This window comes from Bactrocera oleae, chromosome 2, assembly GCF_042242935.1.
Source record: "Bactrocera oleae isolate idBacOlea1 chromosome 2, idBacOlea1, whole genome shotgun sequence".
NCBI lineage: Eukaryota > Metazoa > Arthropoda > Insecta > Diptera > Tephritidae > Bactrocera > Bactrocera oleae.
The window spans coordinates 38,897,585-38,909,963 of NC_091536.1; the positions used below are offsets into that span (position 1 = coordinate 38,897,585).

At 34.7% G+C, this 12,379-nt stretch overlaps 1 protein-coding gene and 1 long non-coding RNA gene across 31 annotated transcripts in view; both read right to left on the bottom strand.

Annotated features, from left to right (window-relative positions):
• Nucleotides 1-12,379, bottom strand: part of 5PtaseI (inositol polyphosphate-5-phosphatase A) — a 600,945-nt gene that overhangs the window by 470,338 nt on the left and 118,228 nt on the right. The gene's annotated exons all lie outside the window — the stretch shown is intronic.
• On the bottom strand, nucleotides 2,786-3,511 carry LOC118679902 (uncharacterized). The gene is made up of 2 exons (XR_004975453.2): nucleotides 3,351-3,511; nucleotides 2,786-3,216 (listed from the first exon to the last, which is right to left on the bottom strand). It is a non-coding gene; the product is annotated as an uncharacterized lncRNA (long non-coding RNA).

Consider the following 12,379-nt stretch of genomic DNA (forward strand, 5'->3'; position numbering starts at 1 on the left):
CTCATTTCATAAAAAAGTAGTCGTAACTGTTTACAAAATTTAAAAAATACGGTTTTCTTTAAAAATTTGTCGCGTAAGTTGGTCGGATATTATTCATTTTTATGAAATCGACTCTAAGTCGAGTTATCGGTGTTCGCATAAATTAACCGATGGATATTTGGATAAACACCAAAAAAATTTAGGTTAAATTTGCATCTCAGTAAATACGGTAGCTTCTAGTATGTTGTCCCTTTAGAGCTCTTAAGCCTTAAGCTCGAATAATGGGATTATTATTATATCGCGGAATTTGTTTCATTTTTTAATAAATTATTTGAAATTTTGAATAGCAGTTTCGATGAGGCTATTGTACCCACTAAAAAGTGTTGTAGGTTCCACTGAACATAAGAGTTTTTAGATGAGGCCGAAAAAATTTTAAAAACTATTCAGCTCTTAGATGAGTTAGAAAGCAACACAACCAATAATTTTAGCTTTCTAAGTAGAGGTGTACTAAATATAAACAGTTTAAGACTAAGAAGACGACTATGTCAGGACAGTTTATAACTTTTTTTTGGGCAATTTTTTGGGCAGATTAGAAGCAGAGGAGGTACTAGAGTATCGCCCTACTTGGTTTCTTGTTTATTTAGGAAATCGTGGGGTTTACGTTATGTAAATATCGTAATAAAAGGAAACTGTGAGCTGTCATCAGAACCTGATGCTACTGTAATTTTGGAACATAGTAATAATGTAGAACATCTTAATGTGTACACCTTAGAACCACCTTTGTTGGCAGGATTTTCAAGGTTTACCACGGCCTGAACACTCCCTCATTAGATCAGTTATTTTCGATAGTACTTTAGAAATTAATTTTTTTAAAGAAAATGCCTTTAGGTATTTTTGCGGCTATCTTTATTTGAAAATTTTCAAAGTACACACACGCTCTCTGCCACTACCTTATTTAGGATATTCTTTTCGACGAATTTATCTTCATTTATTAAAATCAAATAGACAAATGAAATTCAGTGACCACTACCTTATTTAGGATATTCTTTTGGACGAATTTATCTTCATTTATTAAAATCAAATAGACAAATGAAATTCAGTGAAGCCGCCTCAGGAATTTGTTACATTTGTAAAATTCTTAGAAACAAAATTTTTAGGAGAATTCGACAGTAATTGTCATAAGATAGGCATAGGTTATTCTTTTTAATAAAATGAAAGGCATTAGTATATAAGCATACTTTTAATATCTGTGATATTTTTATTGTTTTTGTTCTTTATATGTCAAATAAGTTGTTATCGTTTTGTTTTTGAGTTATATGCATGTTAAATAATTAGTTATCGTTTTGTTTGTACTGTACGGTGATATAAGCCTATAGGGGATCCGAGCACCCGAAACTAACTTCGGTCACGCGCTAGTTTGCATACCTCCTGGGTAGTGGGGAAACGGCAAATTGAGTATTTTAATTTAAATGCCCAAAAATTATTGTTTTGTCCGATCTGGCTACAATAAAAAATGTTATAAAATACGCTAACTTTGAGGCGTTCTCACACTGAAATAAGTTAGGCATCTGTTTACCTCTGGTTAAAATCAGCAAAACGGCTGTCCGATTTTCTTTATTGTTCTTTCTTTTATACATGATATTTTCTAAGTCTAGATACAATAATTCAGCTTACATCGTAAGAAGTATATCTTCGGTCCACTTGAGGCTTACCATCAATTTTATAAATAAACCACTATGTCTACATTAAGAAGAACTTGTTTAAATTGTCCGAAAGGTTTTTGCTATTTGTCGTGACTTATGTTTAGAAAATGCCGTTTAAATGCGTCTGGTTCTATAAATAAGGCCTATTTGGACTACTTTGGAATTAAAATACATAAAACATAACTGACTGATATGCGTCGATTTTAAAATGGTAGATTTTCTTTTGGGTCAACAAGGGAGATATACCGAATACTCCTGTTCCATGTGCTTATGGGATAGCCGAGCCAATACAGAACACTGGACTAAAAAAATTTGGGTTTATGAATGTGATGAGACTCTAGTAGCCAGAGATCGCATTATTCTACTACTCAGAGATGGGGAAAGCTTTAAATATATTGTATTAGTAAAATATGTCCGAAATTGAGCACAGAAAAAATGAAAGCCTGCATTTTTGACGATCCTTAAATGAATGAATGAATTAATAAATGACCAACATTTTACTGATTGTATGACAGATAAGATGAAATCTGCTTCGATTGAATTTATTTCGGTTGTACAAAACTCCCTAAGAAATAAAAAATCTCCAGACTACATGCAACCAGCATTGGACTTAGGCTCACTGCCGCCCTAGACCAGGTTCGATACGTCACCCTTTTTGATTAACAAAAGTGTGTACATTTTCATTTAAAATATAGTTATTCTTTTTTTGAAATAAAATAATTATTATAATTATTGTTTAATAAGATTACAAAGACATTTTTATTAAACTCTTACAAAAAAATAATAAGCATTTTTCTTGTTCGTGCAGAAATATCAACTATGTCATCGTAATCCTTTTCTTGAACTAGTTGAGCTTCAATAGACAGTAATGCCAAAGCACTTGCAACTTGCGCGTATACTTTTTTAAGCCTGTTTTAATGTGGAAAAAAATCTTTTTCCTGAAAAAATCGTAGCGGGAATACTCAAAAACTGCATTCTGACAAACAACTCGAAGATTTTAAGAATGCAATCTTTGCCTATGTCTAATGCGGAACGTACTTGTTCCCTCTTTTCCAGGGAATCTTTGAGTTGGCATTGTAAATGAATACATTCATTCCCTAATGTCTCTTCTAAATCATCAGGATACTTTCCGTCTCATTTATTTGTAAGATCATTTTATTGATTCGTACCTATCTCAGATAAATTGTAAAAAAAAATTTAGTTTTACAAAATACAAAATAATAATTCTCAGTTCTTCAAAGTACGTTCGATTAACTTTTAGAACAAAACCTCGTTCCACCTTTATTAACATTTCTGGAATTTTTTAAATCCGTAACTTCATTCTGTGGTACACTGTTCATAGTTATAAAATCCCGTTTCGTCGTGTAAATTCCAGCGAAAGCGATCACTACTTAATGTGAAATATCAGTTCTTGACTATATTTCTCTGGCATCTTCTGATGGAGGAAAAGCTGACGGTCTTTTGTTCAAATCTGTATCTTGCTATAACAAATGAGTTGATTGTACTTCTTCGATATCTTGTGTTGAAGAATTGTCTAATTCCGGGTATGAAAAAATTCTTTTAACAACTTTAAACAGTTTATACTTAATTCAATTTTAAACAGCATGTTCAAATAAAAAATTATTAACAGTTGCATCAAAATACTTTCGGCAGATGAACCTGACTCACAACTTTTCATTACTAATAAATTTTGTTGATTTTGTCATACAATTAGGTATTTGTAGGATTTGTTTCAGTCGAATTTCTTTTTTTTTTGAAGAATCTTCGGTTTTTAAAAGTAAGTAAGTTTTTTTTCGATAGTAATTCACAGTTTAGAAAAAAATATATTCGTTGCCTCAACAAATTAAAAAAAAAATGCCTGATTCAAAATAAAAAATTACTTTTTCTTTTAATGCCACAAAACTCTATAGAAATACGATCGATATACGCAAAGTATGGCGCAAAACTTCCCACGGTTTTCTTACAATAATACATGTCTTTTCCGGTCAAAATTTCTGTTAGTTTATAAAGGCAGCATTTTTTTAAAATTTTTTAAAACTATATTTATTATTTAGTCATACGTGGTGTTCTGACTTTAAATATGCTTTTTAGCTGCATAGTTTTAGGGGCATTTTGTTTCTTTGCGGTGCCTTTTAAAATGCTAGTTATTTTGTCCCGGTGCCATTCAGTTTCAGTGCTACTAAAAAATAACAGTTACAAACATACATAGAAATATACATGTACCATATACAAACATACATACATACATACAAACGTACGATGAAGCTAATAATAAATTGTATAATAGTATTTTATAGTAAATTTTCTATAGATTCCCATAAAAAAAAATTAGAACTAATATTTAGAATAAAGTTTTAGTATATTTTTCCGGCACTACATTTCAACCTTCTGAAAACTATGCCGCTCTAATGTACATATTGTAACGGATTTCTCGATAAATCATCTACCTTGTAACTCACTCTTGAGTTCGATCACTGGTTGCTAAATTAAAGTCCCAATTTGATGCTATACACTTATCTTTATTTCTAATTCCAACAACTTATCACTTATTGCTCGCTATTCGATTTTACAACTTATTGCTTATAGCTTAATTGCTCTTTACACGACAACACTCTAATTAGAACTGTTCTTGCTGCACCATCCGGCAGCCCTTATACAAGTATAGTAGATTGTTAACTAAACTTCGCTACTCGAACATTCTGGCAACTACGAATTTCACTATCTAGTTGGTTCTAGCAGGTTAACGTCGATTTTGATTTGTTCTGGCATTCGTGTGTGTTCGCCACACTGCTCTCCACCTAAGTCTGATCGTCCCGATTAGCATATTAGCGGTACCCAACGCTGCTAGCCGTTCCAGATGAAATACCTTCATTTTTTTTCTTGTTCTTCCAATGGTCTGTATGCGATACACTACATTGTTGAGTCGTTTAATAACCTGGTATGATCCTTCCCAAGTACACTGTAGTTTAGGAGACAACCCTTTCTTTCGTTGTGGGTTATTCTTCAATAAAATCCTCAGAGTTCATTGCCTTGTCGTATTTTGCTTTCATTTTATCGCTCATAATTTTGGTGCACTGTCTCACCATAGCATGTATATCCCTCATCTCGTCTTCTAGGATGCTGTTAAATTCTTTAGCATTCCTTCCTCCGTTGGCGTTAATTCTAAATTTCAAATCAATCGGTAGTCGAAGATTATTACCAAAAATTATCCGTGCTGGAGTCTGTCCCGTTGTTTCATATACAGCTGACCGATAAGCCATCATGAACAAGGATGATTGGGTATCCCAATATTTTTGATATTTGTCCACAACTCTTCTCATATATTCTTCCAAAGTTCGATTAAATTGTTTTACCATGCCATCGGACTGCGGATGTGGTACACTTGTACGCGTTTTCCGGATACCCAGTTTCTGGCATATCTGCTGAATTAGAGCTGATTCAAAATTTCTCCCTTGGTCTGAATGTAATTCTATTTGAACACCATATCTCGATATCCAATTGTGTCTGGTCTGGCAATTTGCTGAAAAAGTCCATGACTACTAAAACATATTTGTTTCCTAATTTACTAATAGGAAATAGACCATAGCTTAGCAGTAATGCACTCGACACAATTGGCGATCCATTCGGTAACTGATTGACAACAACCAACCCAATAAAATCTTTGTTTTAATTTCTCCAAGGTTTTAGTGATATCCATGTGTCTTTCACTTGGACCGTTGAGCAGCTCGTTAAGAACTTCGGGAATTCTTACTTTTGGAACAATCCTCAGAGTTTGGGAACTTTACCCATCTTCATATTCCCATACGCGATTCAAGCAGCCAGACACTAACTTTAAACTTTTCCCTTGTTACCAATAAGCCTTTGCGACTGGGCCTTCTGCAGCTATTTCTTCTCTTTTTGGACGTTTATTTATCCCAATCCATGCATTGGACTTTTCAAATCTGGATCTTCTTGCTGACATTTCCGTAGCTCCTCCGTATCCCAGTCTGATGGAATAGTCAATAATCGGACATCTATAATGTCTTCTTTGGCCTCAGCTTCCGAGCAATATCTGCATTCCAAATTACGGGACGGCGGGACATGGCATCAGCATTTCCATGCCAACAGTCAGTTCCGGAACTGTAGAAGCCATTTTAATGCTGCATGATCTGTCCTCAACCGAAATCGCTGGCCATAAAGGTACTTATAAAAATGTTTGATGCACTTCACCAACGCCAGTAATTCCTTCCGAGTAACACAATAATTTCTCTCTTGCTTGCTTATTTTCTGGCTGTACGATACAACCACTTTCTCATTTACATCAATGACTTGTGATAGAACGCCGCCTTCTGCAAACCCACTAGCATCCGTATCCAAAATAAATGCTGATCCTGGGAATGGGCATGCTAACATTGGTGGTTTGGAAAGCCACTTCCTGTTCTTTATTCGATTCAAAAACTCTGTTTTTTTTCGTGAGTTCATGGAGGCTACTAGCTACGCTGGCAAAATTTGGAATGAACCGTCTATAATAAGTACACAGTCTGAGGAAACTCCGCAATCTCTTCATTAGCTGTGCAAATGCCCTCTGGCTTACAACTTTACGTTTTGCTAAAGGAACGCTTCGAGGAGCCTGGCAGGTTGGTCTTGCATCACCTGTGTTAATAAAATGTTTCACAAATTTTGTTCTTCCTGGTTTGGCATCGTCTTTATCAAATATGGATCAAATATCTTTGAACGTGCCTATTTTTTAGCATCGACATTGCCAAGGATGTAAAAGACATATATACATAAAAAAATCACATAAAATGCATTAACATGCAATACACATGCAATGCATATGCAATACACATGCTACGCATGCAATGATTAATATACATATTCACATACACATATATTTAGTAGGTTAAGATAGTTTTAAAAATTGTATATAAATGCTTCAAATATTAAATAAAAACCAGAATGAATATATTTTCAGCTCAACTAAGATCTTTATTTTTACTCATCAGCGGTATAATTCTAAACATTCTTCATTGAGTTTATACAAGTACAATGAGTATACGAGAAGAAGTGACATTGTTTTGATGGTTTGCCTTTAGTTCCTTGGTCCATGGAATCTTCCTCAAAACCTATTACGCAATTTATCACGGCCGCAATCTCTTGTTACTGCCCTAATAAACCTCCTTTCGAGAGTTTGATTGGTAACTTGCACTCTCTACTTCTCACTTCTTTATAACCAGATCAGATCGAATTATGGAATACGATGCGCCCGTATCCACAGTCAGTATGCGCTTTTTGCCGTCTACATATCCACTAACGGTTACGTTACTAGTATTCCTTCTTATGAAATGGAGATTACAGGGCATTTGGTTGCGGGAGCCAGCCCATGGCCTTTTCGGCTTGCTCGCTTTAGTTTAACGATTGATTGAATTTGACATTTGCTTAATCTTCCTCAGCTTTTCGTTTACGTCCAACTGGATTATTGGGCTTGTTACAGTTGCGTGCAATATGGCCACTTTTTCCGCAGTTGAAGCATTTAAGCACACCATCATTTTTCTTATGCGCTTCCGTAGATTTTTCCAGTGCTTTCTGCATGTTGTCAATTTTTTTAAGTAATTGGTTCACCCAAGTGTGTTCCTCTATTTCTACTTTGTGAGCTTTAAATGTTTGATTGCAAAGCAGAGATGCAGTTTCCTGTGTCAGAGCATACGAAACGGTTACTGCAAACGTCAATTTTGGACATGCTAACGCAGCGAAGCGTGTAGTATTATCTCGTATTCCATTGACGAAGGTCTGAATTTTCGTGTCCTCAATGTATTTCACGGATTTATGAGCATATGCTGAGTGAGCTAACCTCTCAATCTCTAGAGAAAACTCCTACAGAGACTCATTGGCTTTCTGGCGCCGATTTCACAGCTCGATTTGGAATATCTGCTTTCTGTGTTCATTACCATACCGTCTTTCTAATGCATCCATCAAGGTTTCATAACTACTCGCCTCGCAATTTGGAATGGTCTGTAATATCTCCGTTGTAAATCCTTTTAATTCAACAAACAATACAGCTACTTCATCTTCAGCGTTCCAATTATTTGAAAATGTCGTCTTTTTGAATTGAAGCTTAAAAACGTAGAACGGAACAGTGCCATCAAAGGATGGAGGTTTTACCTCCAATTTTAACAATAATTGTAGATCGGGGAGACGATCTTTCAATTCATCCACTTCAGTTTTATTTTAGCCCGCTCTTCCTCTGACCTGATATACGTGTATCTTGCGCTGTGAACTGCTTTTCCAACTATAAGAACACCTGTGCTGATGTACGTGCATTTTGCGCTGCGAACTGCTCTTCTAACGAGGACAATTGTGGGATTGTTGTGGACAATTGGGATTGTTGTCCCAACATTTGTGATGAAACCTCTGCTATTTGTTGGGTCATAAATGTATCCTGCTCTTTGCCTCTGCGATATTGCAGCAAAAATCATGTCCACAATCATTGACGAGTATTAAGCTTCTTCCTTTTCTTCTATCTTTGTAGTTTCTCTTTCTAACTTTAATTGAAACACATATTCGTCAACATTCAAGTTTTCTGCTTTCATGGCCTCTCGCAACCGTGATTGTAATTCGGACTTTATTCCATTTGTTGCTAAACCACGTTTTTCTTATTCCTTTTTCAGTTGTGGAATCATTAAATAGCAATTTAAAAGAATTTTTTATTTAAGAATTCATTTGACAATCCCACTTCTGACACCAATCGTAACGGATATCTCGATAAATTGTCTGCCTTGTAACTCGCTCTTGAGTTCGATCACTGGATTGTTAAGTTAAAGTCCCAATTTAATGCTATACACTTATATTTATTTCTAATTTCAACAACTTATCACTTATTGCTCGCTATTCGATTTTACAACTTATTGCTTATAGCTTAATTGCTCTTTACACGACAACACTCTAATTAGAACTGTTCTTGCTGCACCATCCGGCAGCCCTTATATAGTAGATTGTTAACTAAACCTATTATAACATTCTGGCAACTACGAATTTCGCCTTTTAGTTGGTTCTATCAGGTAATCGTCGATTCTGATTTACATTTTTATACTCTCGCAACCAGTTGCTACAGAGTATAATAGTTTTGTTCACTTAACGGTTGTTTGTATCCCCTAAAACTAATTGAGTTAGATATAGTGTTATATATATATAAATGATCAGGATGAAGAGACGAGTTGAAATCCGGGTGACTGTCTGTCTGTCCATCCGTGCAAGCTGTAACTTGAGTAAAAAATGAGATATCTTTATGAAACTTGGTAGAGATGTTTCTTGGTACCGTGAGACGGTTGGTATTGCAGATGGGCGTGATCGGACCACTGCCACGCCCACAAAACGCCATTAATCAAAAACAAATAAATTGCCATAACTAAGCTCCGCAATAAGATACAAGACTGTTATTTGGTACAAAGGATCACATTAGGGAGGGGCATCTGCAGTTAAAGGCGTGGTCCCGCCCCTAATAGGTTTAATGTGCATATCTCCTAAACCGCTAATCGTATAATAACAAAATTCACTGGAAGCAAATTTTTTTAGAACCTCTACCTACAGTGTGAAAATAGTTGAAATCTGGTGGCAACTCCACCCACTCCCCATATAACGGTACTGTTAAAAACTACTAAAAGCGCGATAAATCAAGCACGAAATACGCCAGAGACATTAAATTTTATCTCTGGGATGGTATGAGATGATTTTACAGGAACCGCGATCAAAATTAGACAGTAGGCGTGGCACAGCCCACTTTTAGGTGAAAACCCATATCTTGGGATTTGCTTAACCGATTCCAACCAAATTCGGTGCATAACGTTCTTTTTATATTTCTATGTTATAGTGCGAAAATGGCCGAAATCGGACTACAGCCACGCCTATTTTCCATATAACACCATTTTTAATTCCATCATATTCTTTCACTTTCCAATATGCATATCAATTTCATTAAAATAACTCCCACATTGGCCGGTATATGATACTATAATGTCAAGTTCGAAATTTTTATATGAGGTATATGGGGGCAAAGGGAAGTATTGACCCGATTTTGACTGCTTTGTAATCGGTACTCGCATTAAGTCTGTTAAACGACAGCTGAACCATATGTTGAATAGATGTGAAAGCAGAGAACATCGCTTCAAGCGTTAAGTTTGTGGAATATGTAAATTATACCACCCCAAGAAAATGAAGTTCGAATAGAGAGACATCCGGAATTCAACTCATCTCGTCATCCTGTGATGATCGATACGTTTTAGACGTTACAAACAGTTTTAGGTATGAACAAAACTATTATATGTCTGTGGCAACATAAAATAAAAATTAATTTGTGTAATTATTTCTCTGAGAAGTCCTACTAAACGCCAAGTTTTAAAGCTATGCGCCATAGATTATAAGTTACTGTGATTATATTTTGAAAGCCATGAGCCACAGCATATTATCTAATGCGTATGATCTTTATTTCCACAGCTATTGCATAGTGCACTGCACTACTTTAGCCTGTCTTCTAAATTATTAATGCGTTAAAAATTAAACAATAAACTTATTTGTTTCTTCAAATCATCAGAAATTTGTTACCTAATGATCGCAAGCTTTTTATGAACTCAAAAGAAAACATTGCATTTAATATATAAGTATACATGTGGTATATAACATTTCATGATAATACAACTGTCAAATATGGCAGCAAATTAAATAAGATACACACGTCAAAGACGATAAACGAAATTATACATATCGAATTTTCAATTTTAAGAAGTAAGAGGAAGAGAAGCGTAATACCTTCAGGTGTTGAAGATTGAAAATTTTATATTTAACAATTAAGGTTGGGCCAAATTCGGGTGCTACTGAACATTTTATATTCTCGCCAATACGCAAGGAATAAGGTCGATTTAATACTTTCAGGTCAGGTGCTATATTAAAATTAATATATACATAGCTAGGAAAAGTGTTGATTCGGCTTCAATCATTTTGGGCAGCAAGTTATTCTCTTTGGATTTCATTAATATGTATAAATTTTTTAATTAATTTAATATTATATATGGTATAAAGTTAATCGATGAAATTGTTTAAATTAAGTGCATGGAGGCTAGGGATATATTGCCTTTAACCATTTTTGACACATAGGGCACATTAATATAATGTCTAACAGTAAATTTTCACAAGCTTCTTTAGAGGCGAATTCTCCACCAGCAAAATCAATCGCGATAGATAGAAACAGGTGGTAATCACTTGGTTCTAGGTCCAGTCTAAGGTGGATGTTTAAGAACTTCGCAAATAAGCTCGCAGAATTTCTTGCGAAGCACTTCCGATGGCTGTTCTGGGAAAGTCCAGCTATTGGAAAAATATTGGATTTATTTTTACCAGACCTTGTATCAATTGATTTCATCTGAAGTTTATGATATATCTGACATATTTACCGATATTTTCGGTAAAAAGTTACGCATAGGCACTGAGGTCGACAAAATCGTTATATAGAGAACTGAAACTTTATGGTTTAATTTCGGTAATATATTGGAACGAAATAGCACACCTTGAGGGCACTATGCCAATATCTGTATTGGTGCTTGACTTACAATCGCCCAATAAAGTGTACCATAGCATAAATACCTGAGCCATCTATCTCTAATCTGGCCAAAATATCTTTCCGTTCTTAGTTATAGTGAAATACTTATTCATAACAAGTCTTGTCAATTTGTTGTGTAAGCTTATTTCTATTTTTTCTATTGTAAGCTGTGCAGATGTTCATTCTGTCTTTAAAAACATTAAAGCAAATGTTTCATTGTAAAACTAAATGAACAGTTAAAATAAATAAAAGTAAGAGCATTAATTAAAAAATTATAATAATGACAAAAGTGAATAGTTTTCTAATAAAAATTTCATAAAGCTACTGCTGCCTATAGGCAACATTGGTCAACTGTGTGTTCCCAACAATGGAAATTCTAAAACACTTTCTAAAAAAAAAAAGGTTTTTTAAAGTGCTTTGTTGGACTGGAATGAGCAAAATGAGAAATAACAGTAGGACAGAACTGCCAACTTTTAAAACATAAAGAAACATTGAAAAATGTCGAAATTAAAAAAGAAAAGGAGAAAATGACGGAGAAATAATTGAAAATGAAAATATGTATTGTAGGTGATGGAGAAAATTGCGAATGTTATACAAGTTGGAAAAGCGAAGTGCGCAGCAATGAGGTGAAAGAACTAATCCCTTATTTCAACCTTTTTTTAGAGCAGAAAATTTGTGCCGAAACCATCTTTCATGCGGCACAAACTAATGGAACGGGGTAAAAATGTGCTGTAGTAAATATTCTCAAATTTAGAATGACATGGCAGCAAACTGGTCGCTTTTGCAAATGCTTTGCTAGGAAAACGATTTGAAAAAAAGAAAAATTTCATCTAAACAATAATGATGTTAAGTTTCGAAAGGGCAACCTAGATATGATAAATTATATAAAGTTCGCCCGTTGATAGACTTTATCAAAACGAAATTTAATGAAATTCCCCAAGAAGAATTCCAAAACGTCGATAAGCAACTGATTGCATATAAACCCTTCCAGCCACGGCTAACCACTTTCCCCAGAAATTTCAACACAGTTATACATTTACAAACACACTTATGGGACATTTCTTTTTACCCAATTTCGAATTTCCCAAACGAATAGAACTTGCCTTCTAATTTCTTGATCTTATGGAATGAG